This window comes from Tachypleus tridentatus, chromosome 7 (genome assembly GCF_004210375.1).
Source record: "Tachypleus tridentatus isolate NWPU-2018 chromosome 7, ASM421037v1, whole genome shotgun sequence".
Lineage (NCBI taxonomy): Eukaryota > Metazoa > Arthropoda > Merostomata > Xiphosura > Limulidae > Tachypleus > Tachypleus tridentatus.
In genome coordinates, this window is record NC_134831.1 from 137,300,959 (window position 1) to 137,327,474 (window position 26,516).

At 33.7% G+C, this 26,516-nt stretch overlaps 1 pseudogene across 1 annotated transcript in view; it reads left to right on the forward strand.

The window, feature by feature from the left end:
* Window positions 1-26,516, forward strand: part of LOC143257818 (glutamate [NMDA] receptor subunit 1-like) — a 212,548-nt pseudogene that overhangs the window by 95,127 nt on the left and 90,905 nt on the right. The window contains exons 2-3 of the transcript XR_013032002.1: window positions 9,708-10,142; window positions 25,311-25,439. The product of XR_013032002.1 is annotated as a glutamate [NMDA] receptor subunit 1-like (transcript). The remainder of the gene's footprint in view (window positions 1-9,707; window positions 10,143-25,310; window positions 25,440-26,516) is intronic.

Sequence of the window (26,516 nt, forward strand, 5' to 3'; positions counted from 1 at the left end):
TAACTCTTGACCTACTCTTTTACGAACGAATAGTGCAATTGACCGTCACATTATAACGCCTCCACGGCTGAAAGGACGAACATGTTTAGTGTGACGGGGATTCGAACCCGCGATTACGCGTCGAGTGCCTTAACCACCTGGCCATGCCGGGTCTCGAAGCTAATTATTTTTCAGTCGAAAGTTATTCGTTTTTATTTTGCTATACAATCATAAGTGAACATAACCTCTAATAAACTATATGTAAACTTAATGTGTTTAGATAACGTGTAAAATGTTCACACCATTGATTAAAGATGTGGAAAATATAACTAAAAAATATCCAGTTTTACAGCATCTTTTTTTATTCTTGTGTCATAAAACCAGATTTTAAGCTTAATTAAGAAATGCTGTTATTATTATTATGCTTTTTAACAATTATCTTATTATTTATGCCGTCTTTCTTAATGATATGTTTAACCATTTTTTACCATATCTCCATATATCCAAAGTATGATAATTATGATAATGTAAGTCAATAATTCTTTTGCACTGCTTAATCCGGTTTTAAACATTCCGTATTCTTGTTTTACATCAGTGGTTCCCAATCTGAGGCCCCTGAAGGTCCGTGCAGGTAACACCATCTTGTTAAACAAGTAAATTTTTAACACTGGTGTTCATGTAATTGCACACTCAGCCACGTATTTCTTTTATTTGATAATGAAAAATGGGAAAACAAGTTAATTGCTAGTTAATGAAAACAGTTTGTTAGGCAGACGGAATCTTACTAAAACATGAGATTCGTAGGGGAAAAAATAATAAGAGGGGTCCACAATGGTAAAAATAGTTGTAAACCACTGGTTTACATATAATGTATGACTTCTTACCTTGTAGGAGCCGCCGTTTAATTGGGCTTTCATTAGAGGATATTTAGTGTTTTGGGTGTGATTGTGTCATGCTTTTTAAGGGTAAAGAGTGAGTAACAGTGCATGAAGTTCCCACATAGTTTTTATGTGTCTTTTAAATGAGTTGTGTTCCATGCTTTCTTTAATGTTTGTATCGGTTTAAAAATGTTAGTATGTCTCATATATTTCCTAATTTGTATTATTTTTCGTTTGTTTACTACATGGATATATATTTTTTTTAATTTTGAGCTATTTTATATTGTTAGCTTAGTTTATAGATTTAAAAGTAACCAAAATCTCCTAAACTGGGCAAATCCTGGGAGATTATTGGGATTTCTGCCATAAATATCGATAACAGTTAAGGAACGCAAATAATGAATGAATAAAACTTAATCATTACAAGTTGTATGCAAGTGTGTTAAGGCATTCGACTCGTAATCCGAGGGTCGCGGGTTCGAATCCCGGTTGCACCAAACATGCTTGCCCTTTCAGTCGTGGGGGCATTATAATGTGGCGGTCAATCCCACTATTCGTTGGTAAAATAGTAGCCCAATAGTTGGCGGTAGGTGGTGATGACTAGCTGCCTTCCCTCTAGTCTTACACTGCTAATTTAGGGATGTCTAGCACAGGTAGCCCTCGAGCAGCTTTATGCGAAATTCAAAAGCAAACAAACAAGTTGCATGGAATTGTAGTTTTTCTTTATTTAGACCGCTATTGAAAATTAGCAAAATTATTTATTGAATTAATTTGTAGTTGTAATCTATATAGATAGCAAACTTGTTTTGATCAAAGTTACTGATATTAAACATACTTTTTTGGTGCTGTCAGATCACGTGTCTGAAGAGTTTTATTAGGTCTAGTATTTGAAAATTTACGCACTAGTACCGCTCGACTCAATATTTTAAAATCTAAGTTTTAGTACTGTTAGATTCAGTATTCGAAAATTTATGTTTTCGCACCACTAGATTCAGTATTTGAAAATCCAGATCCAATATTTGGAAATGTAAATTTTAGTACTGCTAGATTCAGTATTTGAAAGTTTACGTTTTAGTACCGCTATATTCAGTATTTGAAAAATCTACGTTTTAGTACCGCTAGATTTAACATTTGAAAATTTAATTAATCCCTTAACCCTAAGGACGTCACACGGCTTTCACCATCTACCAACGGACAGAGTACGATTGGTAGTTGGTCAGGGAGTGACCACGTACTGGTATGCCATGTTCAAATTGTTTTGGGGTTTATGCCACCCCGAGACCTCATCGCACGTGGGCAAGGAACCTCCATCCACAAATATCGTCATGTAGAGGTCACTATAAACGTATGAGTAATAGAGAGGCTTCGAGTTGAATTACGAAAGCCTAAAATAACAACAGTTATTAACTTTAGCTATTTGATAAGTGATCGAAAAACCTCCTGGGGCCGACGATAAGATATGGGTTTTACACCACTCAGATTACGGATTCTATTCCTCGAGATGGACAGAAAATAGACGTTCTATTATGTTCCTTTACATAAAAAAAACAACAGTTACTGGCAGCAAAAGACACACGCACAATGTTATCCTTTTCACCCTGGCAGAGCAGTGCAACAGCTGCACCATGCATCCAATTACTTAGTAGCACCACTATCGATACACCATATTGAGCGATAATGCTAAGTCCAAGGTTATGCAGCTTGAATTACACTTTTAGATTTATTAAGGACTCCTGTATTATCTACCTAACTTCTGAAAATCGAATTAAAAATTGTATGCTTGAAGATCTTCTCTGGAGATCAGCAGTTGCCTCAAGAAATGGTATTCTGCTTCTAGAGTTCACAAAAGACAAACAAACAAATGTATTATTTCTACAGTTACTAGTGAAAACTTTTCACATCAATCTTAATGCTGTAAACGTGCTTGAGAAAACGGCAACGTATTTATTTCTTGTCTTTAACATTCTATACATGGTCTAGATAGACATTTAATATAAAATTACATCCGTTCCTTTTTTCATTCGATTTCTTGTACATAACCAAATTAATGTGAATAAATATGTGTTTATTGTTCTCTAATAATATTTTGTTTTCAGTGGTCACGTAACAAACATTGGCGACTGTTATTGTGGTTAATCTTGCTCAATATATTTCAAGATAGAAATGGTTAAATCTGTTTTCATTATCTGCATGGCTGGAATTTAAAACATCTGCGACTAGAAAATATAATGCGCACTATCACAGCAGCCTCGATTCCTTTAAAGTGTTGGTAAAGTAAATGGTTGGAAATAACATTTCTCTTCTGCCAGGCGTTTCTTTCAGCACTCGTACAACCGAAAACAGTCACGTTTTCCAGTCAAGGCGTGTGGAAATAAAAGTAAAGAATTTGCGGAATGCAAGCTGACAGTGTGGCAATCAACAACAGTATTATAGGAATTTTCGCTTGGGTGAAATGTACTAACGGTTAACATGTTGACAATGTGAAATGTACTAACGGTTAACATGTTGACAATGTGAAATGTACTAAAGGTTACGTGTTGACCATCAGGGCGCGACAGTTTAGGTTATGATATCATCAACTTAAAAAAAAATCATAACTTAGAGACTTTGATAAGCAACAACTGAATTATGAAACCATAGAATCAGTAATGATAATTAATTTTCATCATTCATATGTAATTTGAAATTCCTTTGGAGGGTCGACGGTAAGTTTAGGGACGTACATCACTCAGTTCCGGAGTTTGATTCCTAAAAGTGGACAGAGCGCATGTATTATATTCTATAAAACACCAACAGTTATAGAAGATATTTCATACAATTTATACTCATTTACCTTCTGCACCCTTGGACACAGTTTGCTTTGTTGTATTGTTTTTCTTAATTTGTAAAGATGCTACGTATAACATGCATCTATATATCTTTAAAGGAAGACGTGTATTTTATATCTAAAAAAGTTGTAATATTTCATAACTAAACAATATTCTATAATTAAATGGCCAGATGGTTAGTGAGCTTGACTCGCAATCTGCAGGTCGTGGGTTCGAATCTCCGTCACAACAAACATGGTCGCCTTTTCAACCATGAAGGCGTTATAATATGACAGTCAGTTTCACTATTTGTTGGTAACAGTAGCCCAAAATGTGGCGGTTGGTGGTGATGACTAGCTGCCTTCCCTCTAGTCTTTCACTTCTAAATTAAGGACGGCTGTTGCAAATATCCCTTGTGTAATTTTGCGCAAAATTCGAAATAAACAAGCAAAAACATTCAAACTTTTGCTAAACTTTATTTAAGAACGTTGTATCAGATATTTAAGATATAAGACTTAAGGACTGTAATTAGTCCACTGGCGGGATTTGACTGTCAATCTTATAGCACACTTTAGGTCAAAATTGAGCTAACTACTAGAAATAGGCCACACCTGATCCTCAGTATTGATACTTAAACAATACTTCATCTTGATCAACTTCAATTATTCCTTTGTCTGAGAAATGAAAACACTTTTACATGTATGAGCCAAATTAATAGCCAACTATCAGACGTTCAAGGGAACTGGCAAGTGGTTATATACTCGTCCAGAGCAAAAGACTGGTTTATCTAATTTGCTAATATATAGGTGTTTGATACAGACCACTTGCATTAGATATTTATAAAACGTTTTTAAAATCAGGACAAAAGGTAGCAAAGAAATTTGTTTTTCATAAGCCTCACTTTTCAGTCGATATTTGGAAATTTTGCACCAACTCCTTAAAACACTTTAATTTAATTAACCTGCGCATAACAGGGTCATGTATGTTGGTGTCATGGAAGGGTGTAGTATTTTTAAATTGCACTAAAACCCTAAAGCGCTAAAAGAATTTTATTATGCTATTCAAATTGACAGTACCGTTTAGTTGATTTGAATAGTTGCTTGGCAACTAGTTGCTAGTGTTGCTTGGAATATCTTTTGGTTTCACTTTTCCATTCCATTCAGTTTCTCGATGTGGAAGTGGTAAGTCTATGGACTTACGACGCAAAAACGAAATCCCTGATTTGATTCTCTGCGGTTGACCTTGTGCAGATGGCCCTCTATTTAGCTTTGTAGCAAGAAACAATAGCATTTTCACTTGAATTGTTGGCACATGTGTTAATTTCATTTTATTTTTATTTATTGGCTTATTCTGGGTCGCCCAATTATTAACCGATATATATGTGGATATATAACGCTTAAAAAATTCGATATCTACGGCGGTCACAACACAGTTTGCCCGTTGTGTAGCTTTGTGCTCAACAAACAAACAAGAGTAGTTGTTTTTTTCTCATGAAAATTGGTAATATTTATTAGGTATTTATTTTTCATGATTTTCATTTCTTGCTTATTAATCGCTTATTTTGATATGTGATGAAAACAATAGAAATTTGTCAATTAGTCGGATCTGTTGTTTCTTGGAGGCATTCGGTATTTTTTGTGAACATTAACATGAACGTTATTTTATCATAAGTAACTACTTTGTTTTATATAGTTATTCTGAGGGCCGCGGATTCGAATCTCCATCACACCAAGCATGCTCGCCCTTTCAACCGTGGGTGCGTTATAATCTGACGGTCAATCCCTCTATTAGTTGGTAAAAGAGTAGCCCAATAGTTGGCGGTTGGCAGTGGTGACTAGCTGCCTTTCCTCGAGTCTCACACTGTTAAAATAGGGACGGCTAGTGTAGATATCCCTCGTGTAGCTTTGCGCGAAATTCAAAACAAACAAACAAAACAATTATATAGTTATTTTTCTGCTTTTATTTTATATTCAATGAGAGAAACAAAACTTAAAGTTTTTTTTTAAATTTAGTGTTTATTGTAAAATAACATATATAAAGTAAAAAAATAAGTTGAATATTATCATTTGATCCACTAATAAATACCGATATTAACTTCTGATTGGATCGAGCTTCCTACGTAGATTAGGACTAAAACATACGTTCTTTAACGGATAGTGAAACACACTGTTCAAACAATTTTACTTATGATTAAAGTGCATCGTTTCATCAATTGGTTACTCTTACTGTTGGGGCCTTACATGGCTAGGTGGTTAGGGCGCTCTACTAGCAATCTGACGGTTGGGGATTCGAATCACCGTCACACCAAACAGGCTTCTTTCAGCCGTAGCTGTGACATAAGTGACGGTCAATTCCACTATTCGTTGGTAAAAGTATAGTCCAAGAGTTGGCGGTGGGTGATGATGAATAGTTGCCTTCTATATACTGTTACACTGCTAAATTAGAAGCGGCCAGTTCAGATAGCCCTCGTGTAGCTTTGCACGAAATTCAAAACAAATCAAACCTCTAGCCTTCTTGTTCGCTGATAATAAATAACTATATTTTTTTTATAAAACATAGTAACTGAATAATGACTAATTAGTAACCGATGTAGTTCGTTCTAAAAGGCTTAAGTGACTACGTAATGATTAGTAACTATTTTCATTAAATATCTGAGTATAAACATTCGGATGTTCTAAAATTATAATTTCATCACAAAAACATTCCGTTGACATTAAAATATACATTTACTTAATTAAAGATTTGACCTCATAGCTTAGTGGCAGTTAAATTACAAAGTATTTAAATTAACAGCTCTTAAAAACATGTTTATTAAATTACATGCCTCGCTTATCAGACTTACTATTAAGCGTTATAATACACTAATTAAACCACTATCGAGAGTGTAACCACTCTTATTCTACAGTGAATGTGAAGAGACGCCACACCTGCCTGGGCACGTGACGTTTTACAGTCAGCTTTAATACATTATATATTTCAAGACTGACGGAAGTTTCCAGGTTCTCTGAATGAACAGAATTCTCTAGATATAAGGAAGTGCTTAAATCTACTAGTTTTGTTTTTGTAGAACTGTAAAACGATACTTGGAAGCGCATATTCTACATATAATTATCTCAGATGTTCCAGGATCTGCCTAATCAAAATTGGTCGAACTTGATCTGCGTAGTTAATGATACCTAAGAGTCAAATGTACACCAAATCAGTGAAGCGACCTTTAAATAACAAAAATTTTAAGACCTACAGTTATATTGTGTCCATTTGTTGGTAGTCTGATCTGCTGTACAGAACTTGTACTTATGAAATCGTGTAAGCTTTATTTTATTCTAACGTGCAGACTAGGGAATGAATAACACATGTTATGCATCTTATTTATGTAAGTTCAAGAACGTAGAACACTAAAACCGGGATGCAAATCACTGCGGTAGACAGAAAATATATAGATTTGTGCAAAAGGAAAGAACATGTTTTAAGCTTATAAGACTGAAAAAAAACAACAACAACAACTTTCATCCAAAACCTTTGTCAATTTTGTCAGGCTAATAATATATAGAAATAACTCTCATATACCGGAATTATGTGTTTAACTGATGTCCGTCCTAGTACCACAGTAGTAGCCTGCGAACGTAAAACACTAGAAACAGCAGTGGGCAGAGAACGGATAGCCAGTTTTATAGCTTTGTGCTTTACTTGAAACAAACAAATATTCAGTTGATAGTTGGTGTGCTTTTATCGAAAAAGCAGAAAAATATTTTGGTTCTAAACAAATCGTATGTATTTCAACTATACTAAGGCAATATCGATTTTTCCCTATCAATATTTTGTGATAAATACAGATATGCTGAGCACAAGGCTTTGCTTAATAACAAAACATGCATATGAGATCTACAGCACACACAGAAACAATAAAAAACTAAGTCTGTCTTAACGTACAAAAGGCATGAACAAAGTAATAACAAACTAAAGCATATATAATTTTTTAGATTAAATTGGATAACTGCTCAGATATTAGCTTTGAAAGTACGTTAATACGTGCAGTTAAAGTAACAACAAAAGCAAAACTAAAGAAAAGCCCGTGACGTCAATTGATAACAATTTACGTAAAAGGTGGATCAAATAAATAGCAACTTGCAATAGAATATGCATTAAAACTTTCCAATTACTGCAGCTCGGATTATAGATTATCACATTAACTGCTTCTGGCAGTCTTTGGATGAGGAAATACGACTTTTGTCATAATAATAGCCGTCCTGTAGTTTCGTAACGCAAAGTTCCAATTGTAAAGAATTATGATACTATTTAATGTAGGCTTAGTAATTTTACAGTGATGCTTATTAAACTGGTGTCGAATTTTTATTACTAAAGATTGTAGATATCTTGCCCGGTTTTAAATTAACTCAAAGATATAGAAGCTCATTTTATTTCAAAATTGTTTTACGTGATATACTATTTTCAATTTTATTCTAAATTATTTCGAATTATGTGTGTCTGTGTGTGTTTTCTTTTAGCAAAGCCACAACGATCGGACTATCTGATATGTTCACCGAGGGGAATCGAACTCCTGATTTTAACGTTGTATATCTGTAGACTAACCGTTGTCCCAGCAGGGGGCATTTCAAATTAATCATGTGTTTCAATAATATAACAAATAATACAATATTTTAAAGTAAAGCTATATACATATCTTTATGATGTTCTCTGAATGCATAAATTGTTATTTGTTTCTTTATTTTAACACAATGCTACGCAATAGCGTATCTGCAATTTGTCCGCTGCAGGAAACAAGCCCCGTATTCTAGCATTGTAAGTTCATAAACGTGGCACGGACCGACAGAGGGATCGTACGTTAATGAATAAATATATATGCATAGAAATAAATAAACCAACTTTTTAAACAGTTTTAGTTTCATATAAGCTCAAGCACTTTTATACTTTCACTATCATAAATTTGCCATTATATTGAAAACGATATAAAAATAGGTTATAACTCGCTTGTGAGTTTAAGCTTCGTAATATAGCGACAATGCTGGCCCTAGAAAATGCCATTGTTAATATTCGTCAATTTATTTATCCTAATTTTGGAAGACTCTATTCATTTAGTGCTATTTCTGCGAGTAACATTTAGACTTAGATGAAGATGTAGTGTACCAGTTTTCTAAAACTCCCTTTCTAAGGATGTTAATATTCAATGTGTGACACTGTGCATCACTGACACAGATTTAACATAAGATTAGGATTAAATCAACGCCTTGTATTTGGTTTATTCTTCCGACGTGTGGTCAATGAACAAACTGTGTTGTTGTAGTCATTTAACATTTAGTTTCTAATTCGTAATAAACGTACTCAGATGTTAAATTTGTTTTTTTTCTATAGCAGTCTTTGACATTTTATATGCAACGTACCAACTTTTAACTAATTTTGTTACCACTAGCACTTTGTAGGAGCAGTTACAATGTTTATTATCTGTTTGTGAAACCTTTACAAAGATTTAAAGTATTAATTACGTGTAAGGAGCATTTACATCTGTATAGATATATATATTTATTAACATACTTACACACATGACTCTAAGACCGCTAATAACTCAAATGTTTCTCTTAAACTGTGGCTATCATCCTTAAGGGTTTCTTTCAACATGTATCTTCCCCAGTACTCGAGTCACCTCGAGGTTTAGAATGGATCCACTGACAGATATTATTCTAGCTTTGCTGCGATGATAACTCTTCGTCTTTCATATTGATTATTTTAAGATAATAGTCGTCATCATCAAGTATAGAATATAGAATGAGATTGGATTCGTGATAATTTCCCAAGTGTGACACTAGGGCGCTAATGCTAGTAAAACACGCATGTGACAAAATAAAAATCACTCTGGACTAATGTTTTAAATAATATCAAAAAGAGGGGAAAAATCTTAAACAAAGTTGTATTTTGCCAGAAGAGTACATTTTTATGTTTATATATTTTGCTTTTGGAGAAGATTTTATAAGAATACATGTCAGTTACTTTGAATAATTTTTGATACAGAGGTATATTTATCTTACAGCTAATGATGATCGTGTCTGAAAGTTCCAGAACTGGAATATTTTTATGACGGTGTTTCTGTATTCTCGTGGTCAGTCCAAGAATGCCACATGCTGTCAAGTCGGGAATCTTTCACTGGAAAAAGAAACCGGCTCTTCAGTATGGCGTCCAGATGGCGCTGCAAACTATCGTTTTTTGTATTTTGTTCTCCGCCCAGCAGCACGATGGCTTTGTAGGTGGCGTTGCTGCTGCCTACGAGAACTCCAAAATTTTCAAGGTTGGTGCAGTACTCAATAACGGTGATAATATTGCATATTTGTATCAAGTGATTGAGGATATAATCTACGAACCTCATATCCTGCCACCAGGTGTTACACTATACGCGGTATTTGTACCCATGAACCCTAATCCTATTCGTACAGCCCAGAAAGTGTGTGACGATTTGATATCGGCGACGGTAAGTTGATTATATAGATATATAGATATATATGAAGTATAATTTTTATGTCATAAAATTTATTTGCAAGATCAGATATTGGAGTAATAGGTTATTTGTGTCAGGACAAAGAGTAGAAAGATTTCATAAGTTCAGAAAGTAGTAAATCAACAATGGCGATAGGCGCAGACAAAGTTGTTACATTATATATATATATATATTTCCATGTGTTTATCTTAGCTGGGTTTGAATTATCAAGGGATTCTTAAGTTATCACTTTTGTTACTTTTCCTTCCACCTGTAGATTATAAGTTTTATAAAATTCTGTGGAAGGAAAAGCAACAAAAGTGGTAACTTAAGAATCCCTTGATAATTCAAACCCAGCTAAGATAAACACGTGGAAATATATATATAAGTTCAGCGAAATTGCACTAAAATGACATGAAAACATTATTTTAAAGTTGGATATTTAACCATTACATTCTATTTTCAAGTTCACATTTCAATATTTCTATGGTTGATTCCGCAACACAAGACAGTGCCATATGATATGGTCGTGTTACGCTCGTAATTCGCTTTCCCTTCTTATGTTAATCAACTTTATTTAATTAACCTGATTCCTGTCTGTAATTGACTTGTACTAACGTAAACATAGCTAATATTTGTTTACTACTGGTAACCAGTAACACATAGATTTAGAATTCAATTTTGTTTTTTACTGGGAGCATATTACTTTCTTCTTTCGCTTCTGTTTGATTTTTCGATCTTCCTTCTCTTTCGTTGAACTCCTGTCTTTTATATTCATTGCTCAGACCCATGTTAAACAGGTTCCTTTCTTTCGTACTTGGCCCCTGCCAATTCAAAAACAAACAATCTTTCGTAGTTTGAATCTGTTTTCTGTACATCATATCATAATGTTTCATAATTATAAGAGGTTTTGTAGACTCCAGACCGGCTGAAGCTAGAAAACTGGCCATTATAACCACCCATTCCAATTATTTTATAATGACTTAGTGTACTGCAATCCTTTAATTCATTAGAGACTGATCAAAGACTAACCAAAGCTTTTTAAGCTTCAACCAGTGATCCTTACACTTAAATTCATAATACTACACTTAAAGTGCCTGGCGTGAGCTAGTATTTAACATGCTGGAATAACAATTCGAAAGTTTTGGATTCCAGATATAGTGCTTTTAACACCCTTCACACTTTAAACTGTTTTTGCGTTAAAAGAGTGATAGTCAGTCCTGCTTTTTATTTAAGTGTTTGTTAGTTTTCAGGTACTCACACAAGGGTGTTACTGTTCCTAACTTTAAACTTATAAGCTTGAGGAAAAACATCCATTCATCATCAACCAACGAATTCTCTTGAACTACTTTAATCAAACAGTGGGGTTTGAACGTCACTCTTATAACGCACCCGTATCAGCAAAATGCAGAGCGCGAATTTGCAACAACTAAGCATGAACTACGAACCATCGAATTTACAGCTCGATATTCTAACTAGCAGCCCACACCCGGCTCACTATTAAGAGTAGTCTGTTTGGACTACTGATGCTACCTACTGATAAATAGTAGTCTGTTTAGCCTACTGATGCTACCTACTGATAAATAGTAGTCTGTTTAGCCTACTGATGCTACCTACTGATAAATAGTAGTCTGTTTAGACTACTGATGCTACCTACTGATAAATTTCTCTTTCCTTCACAGTTCATAATTAGGAACACTTATGCCTGAGGGGTCACTGACCTGGCAGTTTAGCCTATTATGTATATAAGGTACGAAAAAATAAACAACTCTAATTAACGTGATTATACGTTTTCTTGCTTTAAAAGTAAGTTTTCTTGCTAAATAACAAAGAAAATTCCTCTCTACAATTTGCTTATTTTAATTAAGTACCACAGTAGATCAACCTAGAATATTAAAACAAAGTAAAACGCTAACTATAGTCTCACGGTTGATCAGCGAAAAGTTCGAAGGCGTAGAACGCTAAAATACAGGGTTCAATTATTCAAAGTGGACAGATGGATCGTTGTTATCTTTCCATAAAATAAAACACAAACTTCTACTAAAATATAAGTATCTCTGTAAAACTGTTTCTCTTTCAGTACAGCAGTGCTATAAGTTAATATAATGACACTACTCTTGATATCTGACAAGGCTACAAAGTAAGATAACACTGAGTAAAAAAACATTAGTTAATCTTATTTTTACTTTAAAGGCTAGGTGGTTTGTTTTGAATTTCGCACAAAGCTACTCGAGGGTTATCTGCGCTAGCCGTTTCTAATTTAATAGTGACAGACTAGAGAGAGGGCAACTACTCATCATCATTCAGTGCCAATTCATGGGCTACTCTTTTACGAACGAATAGTGAGATTGACTGATTAATTATAACGCCCCATGGTTGAAAGGGTGGACATGTTCGGTAACGGTGATTTGAACCCACGACTTGCAGATTGCAAAGTGAATGTCCTGTAATAATATTCTATATGTTCATACACATATTTTAATTTGCATACATGTACGTGTGTGTGCGTGCGTATAGATATGCCACTCTCAAGAATCGCTCGTAATGAAAGATAAACAATTTGTCATTGTTTAATGTTATTTTAGCTAGCAAAGTCTCGTATTGTACTATCTTACACAGACTTCAAGGAGTGTCTGGCACATTATCACTGATTTTTTTTTTTGATGGATATTAGCAGATATTGATATGTTTTCTACTTCACTATTTTGTAAATCAAATTTTATCTTTCTCATCGGTTGTTTGGTTTGTTTTGAACTTTTTTGCGGAGCTACACTAGGACTACCTGCGTTAGTCGTCCCTACCTTAGAGGTGTAAAACTTCAGGAAAGAAAGTTAGCCATCACCCCCATCGCCAAAAGTTGGGCTATTCTTTTACCAACGAATAGTGGGACTAACCGTCACATTATAACGCTCCCACGGCTGAAAGAGCGAGCATGTTTGGTGTGACGGGGACTCGAACCCGCGACCCTCAGGTTGCGCGTCGAATACCTTAACCATCTGGCCATGCCTGGCCGCATCGCCTGTTTGACAAATGTCTATATCATATCTCAATAATTATTTGACATTCAGTGTTTTAAAACAGATACTGAAACTGATCAAACATGTATATCAAGTCAAGTAATCTATTCTTTAATCACATTAATAATCGAACTACATTCCTTCCTAACAGTGCGTTGTTATGCTTTAAGACATCGTTTTATTTAATAATATGAATTTATTATCAGAAATAAATTTTAATCTTGGAATTAATGATGGGGTCCGTGTACCAACATTAAATTTCTAAATACATCTTTCTTAACTATTCATATATCACGTTTTTTCCAGGGTTAACGACTTTGTTGGGTAAAATATTCCTAACAGCACATCACTTACACACTCTAAAAAGAAATATGTACTAAATATCTTTAATATTCTAATGAACCTCACTAATTACTTCTGGATTTGTATGTGCTTTATAGAGAAATACGAGCCCTTCATATAATATTTTGGCCAGTTCTTAACACTGAATGCTGTAACCAGCAAAATTGTAAAAGTCCTCAGTTTATATAATTCAATATATGGACCCTACCGGAAGTGAACGGTGTACAAACAAGTCGGGAAACTGAGGGTTGAAAGTCTTCATAAAAGACGTAATAAATTTGGTATCACACAAGGTACTATAATACGTAACATTTAGAATAATTAATTCAAACAAAGGTCAGTGATGTTAAATTTAGAGTCTGTGTCGTTACAAATTTCGAGTTTGGGTAATAAATAATTTAAGTACTGGCTACATCTTAACTTCTTTTCGCCTAATTTAATCGACTATTGGAAATATCAAAAATATAATTTATTGTGAAGATACCCATATGCAATTTTGACGTTACAACATAAAAATATAAACATATATTCAAAGGCAGAATAAGTGTCAAGACTGGGTTTTCCAGGAAGACAACGAGCAAGAGGAATATCGCACACAAACTTATCTGTACGCAGATAACGTATACTACTGATTTTGCTATAAATGTGTTTATTTCTGGAAGTAGAATAAAGTTTAGTTTGATGAACAACTTAATTGTGCACGAGTTCCTATCATTCATATGAATTACATTTATAATACTTACGTAAAAGTTTTAACAAACCGTCTAGAAAACAAAGAACCATACCTTTGCTCTTTAGATGTTAAAATTCCATTATTCTGCGTGAATTAAAAAATTAAAAAAATTTCAAATTTCCTTTAATTTCGCTATTCATTAGTTACTTTCGTCAATGTTACGCATCACTATGAGCTGTTATCTAGTTCTAGTGTTGATATTAGAAATGATTATCACTATTTTCCTGGTTGTTGTGTTGATATTAGAAATGATTATCACTAGTTTTCTTGTTGTAGTGTTGATATTAGAAATAATTATCACTAGTTTTCTTGTTGTAGTGTTAATATTAGAAATAATTATCACTAGTTTTCTTGTTGTAGTGTTAATATTAGAAATGATTATCACTAGTTTTCTTGTTGTAGTGTTGATATTAGAAATGATTGTTAATAGTTTTCTGATTGTGGTGTTGATATTATGAATGATTGTAAATAGCTCTCTCTGGTTGTTGTGTTGAAATATGGTGTTGACATTACAAAATATTATCACTAGTTTTCTGGTTGTGGTGTTGATATTAGAAATGATTATCAGAAGTTTTCTGGTTATGTTGCGACATTATAAAAGATTATTACTTTATTCTGGTTGTGGTGTTGATATTAGAAGTGATTATCTATATTTTTATTGTTGTTGTGTTGATAATACGACTGACGGTCACTAATATCTGATTTTTGTGTCGACATTAGACATGATTATCACTAGTTTTCTGGTTGTGGTGTTGCTAGTAGAAATGATTATTACTAGGTTTCTGGTAGTGCTGTTTATATTAGAAACGAGTATCACTAGTTTTATGACAGTGATGATCATATTAGAAATGGTTATAAATAGTTTTATCGTTGTGGTGTTGATATTAGAAATGATTTTCAATAGTTTTCTGGTTGTAGTTTTAATATCAGAAATTATATTATTATCACTAGTTTTTTGGTTATGATGTTGATATTAGAAATCATTTTCAACAGTGTTCTGGTTGTAGTGTTCATATGATTATCACTAGTTTCTCCTTGTAGTGTTGATATTAGAACAGATTATCAGTAGTTTTCTGGTTTTGGTGTTGATATCACGCATGACTGTCATTTATTTTCCTATTTTTTGTGATGACAGTAGACATGATTATGAATAGTTTTCTGGTTTTGGTGTTGATATTATCAAAGATTATTACTAGTTTTCTATTTCTAGTGTTGATATTAGAAATCATTATCAATTCTTTTGTGGTTGAGGTGTTGATATTGTAAATAATTATCACCTGTTTTCTGAATGTCGTGTTTAACACGCATGAATGTCACTGTTTTTCTGATTTTTTGTGTCGACATTAAAAATGGTTATCACTAGTGCTCTAGTTATGGTGTTCATGTTAGAAAAAAATTATCATTAGTTTTCTGGTAGTGATTATCATATTAGAAATTATTATAAACAATTTTTGGTTGTGCTTTTGATATTGGAAATGATTATCACTAGTGTTGGGGTTGTGGTGTTAATATTAGAAATGGTTATCCATAGTTTTCTTCTTCTATTGAAATAAGAAATGAATATGAATAGTTTTCTGGTTGTAGTGTTGATCTTACAAATGATTATCACTAGTTTTATGGTTGTGGCGTTGATATTAAAAATGATTATTACTACTTATACGGTTGTGGTGTTGATATTGGAAATTATTTTCACTACTTATATGGTTGTGGTGTTTATATTAGAAATTATTATCAATATTTTCCTTGTTGTAGTTTTGATATCACTACTGAGTCTCACTAATATTTTGATTTTTTGTGTCAACATTAGACATGATTATCACTAGTTTTCTGGTTGTTGTGTTAGTATTAAAAATGATTTTCAATACTTTTTTCTTCTGTTGATATAAGAAATTATTATGAATAGTTTTCTGGTTGTAGTGTTTATCTTAGAAATGATTATCACTAGTTTTATTGTTGTGGTGTCGATGTTAGAAATCTTTATCTCTAGTTTCTGGTTCTTGTGTTGATAAGATAAATGATTATCACTAGTTTCCTGGATGTAGTTTTGATATAAGATATGTCCATCAACAGTTTTCTGATTATTTCGTTTATATTAGAAATGATTATCGTTATTTTTCTGGTTGCAGTTTTGATATTAGGAATGATTATTAATACTTTCCTGGTTGTCGTTTTGATATTAGAAATATTTTTCAATAGTTTTCTAGTTATGGTGTTGGTATCAGAAATAATTATCACTAGTTTTCTTTTTATTGTGTTGATATTAGAAATGATTATCACTAGTTTTCTTGTTGTAGGGTTGATATTAGAAGTGATTATTACTAGATTTATGGTTGTTGTATTGATATTAGAAATCAATATCACTAGTTTTCTTGTTGTAGTCATGATGTAACAAATTATTACAAGTAGATTTGTGGTTGTAGTGTTGATATTAGAAATGATTATTACTGGTTTTATGCTTGTGGTGTTGATATTATAAATGATTATCACTAGTTTTGTGGTTGGGTGTGTTGATATTAGGAATGATTATCGTTAGTTTTCTGGTTATGGTATTGATATTGGAAATGATTATAAGCAGTTTTATGGTTGTGGTATTAACATTACGCAGGACTGTTACTAATTTTCTAATTTAATGAGTTTGTATTAGACATGATTATCATTAGGTTCTGGTTGTGGTGTTGATATTAAAATGATTTTCAATAATTTTCTAGTTATAGTGTTTATATTAGAAATGATTATCACTAGCTTTTTGGTTGTGGTGTTGACTTTACAAATCATTATCAATAGTTTTCTGGTTGTATTGTTCATATTGTAAATTATTATAAATAATTTTCTATTTGTGTTTTTGATATTAAAAGTGATTATCACTAGTTTTCTGATGGTTGTGTTGATATTAGAAATAATTATCAAGAGTTTTCTGGTTGTAGTGTTGATATTAGAAATGATTATGACTATTTTTCTTGTAGTGGTGTTCATGTTAGAAAAGATTATCACTACTTTTCTTGTTGTAGTGTTGATATTATACATTATTATCAATAAATATCTATTTAAAGTGTTTGTATAAGAAATAATTATCAATAGTTCTCTGGTTGTGGTGTTCATATTAGAAATGATTATCATTAGCTTTTTAGTTTTGGTGTTGACATTACAAATAATTATCACTAGTTTTTAGGTTGTTGTGTTCCTATTAGATATAATTATCAATAGTATTCTGGTTGAAGTGTTGATAATAGAAATTATTATTAACAGGTTTCTGGTTGTAGTGTCGACATTATACATGATTATCACTTGTTTTCTGGTTATTGTGTTGATAATAGAAGTGATTATGGCTAATTTTCTTGTAGTGTTGATATTAGAAAAGATTACCAACAGTTTTCTGGTTGTGGTGTTGATAATATAAATGATTATCAATAGTTTTCTGGTTGAAATGTTTATATTAAGAATGATTATCTCTTTTTTCTGGTTTTGATGTTGATATTAGATATGATTATCACTAATTTTCTGGTTGTATTGTGGATATTAAGAAAAATAATCACTAGTTTTATTGTTTCAGTGTTGATATTAGAATTGATTATCAGTTGTTTTCTTGTTGTGGTGTTGATACTACAAATGATTATCAATAGTTTTCTGGTTGTAGTTTTGATATTATACATCACTGTTTCTTAGTTTCTGATTTTTGGTGTTCACAGTAGACATTATTATTACTATATATGTAAAAACGGTTGGTTTGGGTTGAGAAAATTTATGTAGAGAAGCGAACAACTTTTCGACTTTCTTCGGTCATCTTCACGTTCACAAAGAAAGAAAGAGGTAATTGACAGATAGCTGACCACATGTTTGAAGGGGGTTGTGTAACTTAGTGTAGGAATGTAGAGGGCGTGTTTAGATGTTTCAATATATATATAGTTATAAAGGTGTTCCTTTGTACTGATTTATTTTAGATTTTAGTTGTTCTATAAGTAAGGCTTCTTTAATTTTGCGTTTGTTTATGTTTGTTTCTTTATTTAGTATTTGGGTGTTTTCTATGGTTATGTTGTGTTTATTTGATCTGCAGTGTTCGAAAACGTGTGAAGGAGACTTTTTGTGTTCTTTGAATCTGGTTTCAATTTTTCCACTTTTTTCTCCAATAAGGATGTCGTGGCAGTTATCACATTGTATTTTATAAATAATGTTGGTGTGGTGTTTGTCAGTGTAGTTTTTACATAGTATAGACCTCAGTTTTGTGTCTGGTTTTTGAATAAATTTGGTATTAACTTGAATGTCATATTTTGTTACTAGTTTTTGCCAAATGTTGGTTATTTTTCTTCTGATGTCGGGAATATATGGTATGCAGCAGTATATGGTTTCGTGATTTTTTAATTCGTGGGATATATTTACTTTTGTTAGTTTATTTTGCTTTCTGTCTAGATGTGTGCGTATAATGTTTCCTACGGTTTGTGGAAGAAACTTATTGATGTTGATGAAGTATTGTTTTATTTTGTCTAATTCGTCGTTAATTTTATCTGGTTAGCATAGTTTTATGGCTGTTTTTATTTGGTTTCTTAGTATGCTGAGTTTTTGTTTTGTTTCATGTGCTGAGTCCCAAAGAATGTATAGTCCAGTATGGGTGATTTTTTTGGTGGATTTCTGTTTTAAATTGTGTATCAGTTCTTGCAGGCTTCAGCGGTTGGGACTTCTGTAAAGAGGGATATAACATCGAAACCGGCCATTAAGGCTTTATGATTAAGTCGATTAAGATTAGACTTGAAATTAAAAGAGTCTTTGATGAATGAGCTGGCTGATGTTACATATTTGGAGAAAGCCCATGCTATGTATTTACCAAGATTTTAATTAAACGATTCATATGTGGACATTATTGGTCGTAATGGACAATCTGGTTTATGAGGTTTAGGGATGCAGTATATTTGTGGTGTGCGTTAGTCGGTTTTGCGTATGTAGGAATAAAGTGTTTTTGAAATTGTGTTTGCTTTTTTAATGTTTAGTAGTATTTTGTTTAGTTGCGTTTCATGTGTTTTTGTTGGATTTGTGTGTATTGGTTTAAATTTGTTTGTGTCTGATAGGATGTTCTTCATTTTTTGGATGTATTCATTCGTGTTCATTATGACTATAGCGTTTCCTTTATTTGCTTTTAGAATTTTTATGTTTTTGTCTTGTTTTATGTTTTTAATGGAATTAATGTCCCGGCATGGCAAGGTGGGTTAAGGCGTTCGACTCGTAATCTGAAGTTCGAAGGTTCGAATCCCCGTCGCATCAAACATTCTCGCCCTTTCAGCCGTGTGGGCGTTATAATGTTACGGTCAATCCCACTATTCGTTGGTAAAAGAGTATCCCAAGAGTTGGAGGTGGGTGATGATGATTAGCTGCCTTTCCTCTAGTCTTACACTGCTAACTTAGGGGCGGCTGGCGCAGATAGCCCTCGTGCAGCTTTGCGCAAAATTCAAAAAACAAAACATAAATAAAATTCAAGAAGTAATTTAATCATATTAACGTTCTATGAGCGTCTATTAAGTTTCTACTGTTGAATACTCGACGCTTCTCCACGCAGCTATTCTCAGTTGTCCTTACTATTTAACCTGGGCCCCAGCATAGCAAGGTGGTCTGGACGCTCGACTTTAAATCTGAGTGTCGCAAGCGAGAATCTTCGTGGCACATTATAATGTTACGATCAATTTCACTATTCGTTGGTAAAATAGTAGAATTGGTGGTGGGTGGTGATGACTAGCTGCCTTCCCTCCAGTCCTACACTGCTAAATTAGGGACGGCTAGCGCAGATAGACCTCATGCAGATTTGTACGAAATTAAAAAAAAGAAACAACATTATTTTACCCTTTTATACGTTTTTATCTCACAGAATCCTTTATTACGAAAATGAGAGCGAAGTTTCAGAAATCCATTTGTTGGAACGATTCATCTGAGTAAGAAACTCAAAGCTTAAGAGTGTAGGTGGAAAAACCTGACTCATTAATAACAAGGCCATAAATAAAAAAACTATATTTTTTATGAAATACCTGTCTAACATGCCGGCGATATTTTAGAATCTGGAGAAAAGATATTCGCTGCTAGTTAGATCGTTCATCTTGGAGTATTTAATGCTAATCTTTCGATAAGCCAAAAACATAGCAAACGCGAATGTGACTCAACGACTAAAACTCATATATTGACAGAGGAAATCAGCGAGGCTTAACCTTTTTGTAGCTTTAGCATTGCTGAATATGTCGTTACAACGTGATGCAGAAAGACAGCTGTGCCATAAGGAGAAAGAGTGGTGGCAGTGATAGCTTAAACGAACTTAATTGAACATAACATATATTACTACCGTATTGCCAAAGTTAAAACATTCATCTACAGAACTGTTGATGGTAACAGATGAGGGGATTATCTTAACATAACATTGCGATACATTATAAGAACAGAACACAGAGACATGCAATGCCGATATGAAGTATACAGTACACATTATGATATTGTAAAGACAATTAAATACAACAAAAGTGTCAAACATAGTACAGGAAACGATACTAAAAAGAACATTATAAATAAGTATATTATAAAGAAGAACAATAAACACAGGAATTTTTTTATGAACAATAATATACACAACAATATTTGAAACAAATAGCAGAAATAAAGATATTTGTAAAGCATATCACACACAACGCTTTTATAAGTTATGCAAGCTAATTCTGTAGGATAGGCAGTCGAGTTTCCCTTTAACATTTTAAGTCAGGTGTTTCGTGACCTTGTTTTAAACTCAAGTAAAAGTCAATAAATGTCTTGACCACATAATAGTATTGAAGCTAATGCCAAAAGCGTTTAGGAGAAGAAATATTATTTTTCACTCTCTATCTTCTGATGAAAAACTAGAATAGAGGGTTTAGTAACCAGTGGATTAAAACATGGCGTTAGTAATGAACAAAACTGGATAAGCAGGAAGGAAGAAAGTTTGTTGGAGTAAGTAACCGTAATGGAAAAGATGACCGAAAGGCATAAGATGGAGGAGATTGTGGAAGGAACGGAAAGAAGAACGAGAAAAGTTACAGTGATCTGAGGAACACGTGGAACGGAACAAACCAAGTGTTAGTAGTATCAATAAGTGAACACTGCTCGCATCTTATTGCCCAAATTCAGGGAGGGCGAGTCCTCCGGGTAGTGTCAACATGATCGATATTTCACTGAAGTCACAAATGTGGACAAGAACACAAGAACGTGCTCATTCACATCTTGGTAGGCACTCAGAAGATGTGTACGAACCAGCGCACCCACGCGCAGGTCGCTGCAAATGCACAACACAAAACGTTGACGTCGCGGTTGTTGTAATGCTAATGAAAGGTGGTACAATAAGAGATCTTTGCACCTAGATACCAACTGCTTATTTCTTCTATAAAGCTGACCATAGGAGTAAGAATGATGGACGTACGAGTTATTAAAGTTATAACCAGTTGCGTGTCGCTTTAAAATCAAAGAAAACAGTCGTTTTATTTAAGTTACGACAAAGAAGGCTGAACAAGGCAGTAGCTGTGTTTAACCTTCTATATCAAAATAACCTAAGTAGTGTCTATTTCAGTATCGTTGTATTTGTTTCAGTTAGATTTATTTGGAATAATATTGTTATATCTGAGTAAAAAACAGCTTTAGTAAGAAACGACGGATACCAGAGTTGTGTTGCGATTTAAGTTAAAGGGGCAGTGAAGTCAGTAGAAGTAATCTATCATTTAGTTCAGATGTGTTCGGAATCTGCTGTTTATTTCTTTTGAATGTCGCACAAAGCTACTCGAGGGCTATCTGCGCTAGCCGACCGTAATTTAGCAGTGTAAAACTAGAGGGAAGACAGATAGTCATCACCACCCACTACCAACTCTTGAGCTACTCTTTTACGAACGAATAGAGGGGATTAACCGTCACATTATAACGCACCTACGGCTGAAAAAGCGAGCATGTTTGGTGCGATCGGGATTCGAACCCGCGACCCTCGAACTAGGAGTCGAACGCCTTAACACACTTGGCCATGCCGGGCCTTTGGAATCTCCAAAACAAAGAGAAAACATATTATCACTACATGTTTGCTAATAAAATAACATTACTTTTATTCAACAAAAGTTAATTTTAACAGGTTTATCTCCTGCCACATGTATAGTAAGGAATATAAATAAGTGAATTTTATTGAACTATTCTGATAACTGACATACGTTTCCCAGTGAAATCATATTAGAATAGGACGATTTCTTTTTAATTTGTCTTTTAATTGAAACCTGGTATTTACAACTAACAATTTTTTTTTTCTGATATTCTCGGTAATGTGATAGAAGCTCTGGAATATAATGCATTTTCTAAGATGTTAAATTTAAAATGTATATATATATATATATATGTGTGTGTGTGTGTGTGTTTCTGTTTTAATAAGCAATCTATAACCAGAGTAAATTACAGTAGTTTGCTGGTTGGGCAGAGTTTCAGTCAAATCCGGAAAAAAAATAAGTACATTACAGGGATGAGTAAAGCGCCTTCTGCCAAGCATTTTTTGCAGCTGGAAAGGTTGAAATATTGTACAGTGGTGAAGTCGAGTAGCATGGTACTTTTTTAAGCCATCCAAATGAGGTAAGCAGTTCGTTAGCTTTGTTTGTCGATCGTCCGCCATTATCCTCACTCCTCATTTCATCACTAGAATCCTCCTCTGGAGCACGACCAGGTTGTTAGGGCGCTCGACTCACAATCTGCAGGTTGTGGGTTCGAATCCCTGTCGCACTAAACATGCTCGCTCTTTCAGCCGTGGGGACGTTAAAATGTGACGATCAATCCCACTATTTGTTGGTAAAAAGTAGCCCATGGGTTGGCGGTGGGTGGGGATGACTAGCTGCCTCCTCTCTAGTATTTTACTTCTAAATTAGAGACGTCCGGTGTAGTTAAATCTCATGTAACTGTGGACGAAATTCAAAATAAGCTTGGTGAAAGTTTTTCCGGAACGTCCTTGAAAACCACCTATCGGTAAGCGGATATTGTTCTTCGTTTCGGGAATTTATTTGTATCACCACCTTTGTCAGTAATAAACCATGTTTTTATTTCTTTTATGGTTTACTTTTTCGGCCACGGATATCCCGTCGTGATCGCATTTACACTTACTGAACTGGTAACATTCCGAGAATTTTGCGAGCTTTTATTTGCAGGCCACTTGTATAGTTCCGAACGACTGTTATAAGTTTTTTTTTAGGAAACGAGCTGAGTTCTTAGAGTAAACGAATCCATTAGAACAGCTGATGGTAAGAAGCCAAATTTTAAATAAATATTAATCCCATTAACCTCACAAAACGTCTCTGTGTTTTCTTTGTAAGTGATTCTTATTTTCAAGGTTGCTTTATACTTTTTGATTCATCATAAAATAAAATGTGTTTCTTATAAATCTTGGATTTAACTGACTGACAGAGATTTAGCAAACGCACTTCGGTTAAGTCAGAGATCACTTGTTAATTTTTCATAATGCTTGGGTTTGTTTGTTTTGAATTTCGCGCAAAGCTACACGAGGGCTATCTGTGCTAGCCGTTCCTAATTTAGTAGTATAAGACTAGAGGGAAGGCAGTTAATTATCACCACCCACTGCCAACTCTTGGGCTACTCTTTTACCAATGAATAGTGGGATTGACCGTCACATTATAACGCCTCTACGGCTGAAAGGGCGAGCATGTTTGGTGTGATGGGAATTCGAACCCGCGACCTTCAAATTACGAGTCGAGTATCTTAACAATCTGGCCATGCCGGGCCCAACTGCTTAGGATCACTCGAAATGCAACTAGCTATATAAAGGGCTTTAAATATGTTTCAGTCATTAACCATATTAAGGTGACATAAATCTTACAAACATGTCATATAGACCGAAGTAAGAAAGAAATTGACCCGAAAGACTTCAACTGTTTCTTCGTGTAAAGATCCCGTTTAAAAATAACAAATTCACTGAAAAACTGAATATCTATTTTTATGAAAACATTAGTTTTAATGACATAGTAAAGCTGGTAGTATTTTATTACATCATTCATGATTGAGCCTACACGGTTTTCCAATGTGAAAAATAAAGTGTGTAATAACTTGTCAGCTACACTCCGAAAATTTCAAGTTCGTGTCTTCTTGCCGCAAATATGAGCTCCGTACTTTGGGGCTGTTGAGGAACTATAGGGGTAACAATTAAATCCCAGTATTCTGTCAAACAGGAGCAGCACAAGAGTTGGTGGGGGTGTTGTTGAGTGGACGCCTTTCTTCTAGTTTGTCATTTCAATATCAGAAAACGCTGTGCGCAGACATATCTTTAAGTAACCTTGCATGAAAAACCTGAAACAAACTCTTCTGTAATTATGAGTACTTTCACTCAATACTATATAGTACTGAGAACTCATCAACCTGTTTACAACATAGAAAATATCAGTAAAAGTACTATTATACGTTCTTACCTGTAACCCGTAGTAACCCTGTAAACAATGATATGACAGACAGTAATATGAGTCTTACTGTGGTAAAATGTCTTTTACCCAGTAATATTTTATTTTGTTTCATTTCAATTACAATAGAAAGCTTCAAGGATATCGCCATTTTGCTATATTTTTATAGTTTCTCATTTGTGTTATTTAGATGTGCTTGAGATATTACAGTAAGACTGATTGTAGTCTACCATGCATTAATGTAATGATCCATAAAGAATTATATTAATAATGAAGTGTAAGCTAACGTAATGTTAAAACGATTAAATAGTGTGAACACTATATACTTGACGGAACATTTCACACGAACAAGTAAAGAATGAAGTTAAGTCTCTATTATTCTACGTCTGATCAGTGTTTAATTCAGACTGAAGTTTCTTTAGTTTTTCCGTAAGCCTAAATTCTAGTGGTTCAAATATATTTATTATTATTGTTATTAATATTGAAATAAAAAGGAATAAAAATTACGGAGCTCCCATGAAGCATTGATAGTGGATTCACAAAGTACATAGTGTTACTTGTCTTTTACTTTTTTGTTTAAATTTATATTTGTTTTATAAACAGATTTATAGTATAAATATATCTTTAATGTCATTCTGTTTGTATTTTGTAGGTACATGCTGTAATTATTAGTCATCCGAATTCTGGAGAACTCTCTCCAGCAGCTGTGTCATATACCTGTGGTTTCTATAATATTCCTGTCATTGGAATTAGTTCCAGGGATAGCTCTTTGTCTGACAAGGTAAATCCATCAGATTTAAATTCATACTTTATCAGGCCCATAAAATGTCTAGCTTGCGATGTGGAACCTTACTTCAACACGCGGTCAAAGTTAATTGAAACATGTTGTTTAAACAACACTATTCATTACATTGATTTGTAAAGCCTTTCAGTTTATATTTTCCCAATTTATGTTAAATGTTGCAGATGTCGGTAAAAACTATCACCAACTAAAACAAACTTTAAAGATTCACACCGTAGTATATTTGGAACAAAAAAAAACTGTAGTTTTAAATGTTTTACAATCACGTGTAAGTAAATCCAACACACACATAAAACTTTGTGAAGATTAAGAAATGTTAAGAGTTCATTCGTTAGCTAACCAAACCTCAGTTGTATTTCGTTTGTTTTAACCGGATGATCGTGCAGAAGTCAGACAGTTTAAATTGCTGCAATATTCGAAACTGTAATTTATGTGGAAGTCGTCTGGTAGCTCAGGAATAAGTCTGAATATTTATGACGCTTAAAATCGGGTTTCAATACTTGCAGTGGGCAAAATACAAATAGTCCATTGTACTTAAAAACGCTTGTGAAATAAGAGATTAAAATGTACAAAAACATCCACTAAAATGGGAACAAACACCGAAAAGTAAACTGTCTTAACTTTAGTTTAGGAGTAATTTGTAGATAAATTCAGAACTTTTCTTTTACGCTTTGTAATCCACTTGTTGGCGCGAGGACCACGCATCAACGAAGTGTATCACAATAGGTAAGTACATCAGAGGTTTGAAAAAAGTCCTTTATTCGATAGTCGATCGGAAAATGGTGATAGGAGTTGAAGGAGTTTTAGTAAGGATAACGGTTTATCTTGCATCACATCATGAATTTTACTTTGAAAATAATTTTATTTGTTAGGTTTGAGAGTATTTTCATTTGAAGGCCACTAGACAATCCCCCCGCCATGAATCCCTTAGTGCATGACCAATGTGGAAGTGTCTTGGAGAAGTGATTTCAATTGAAAAACACTTGTATTCTATATCATTATGTTAAGCGGCTTTCTCTCTGTCTTAACTTTTTTTTGTTATTTACAGATTACTGA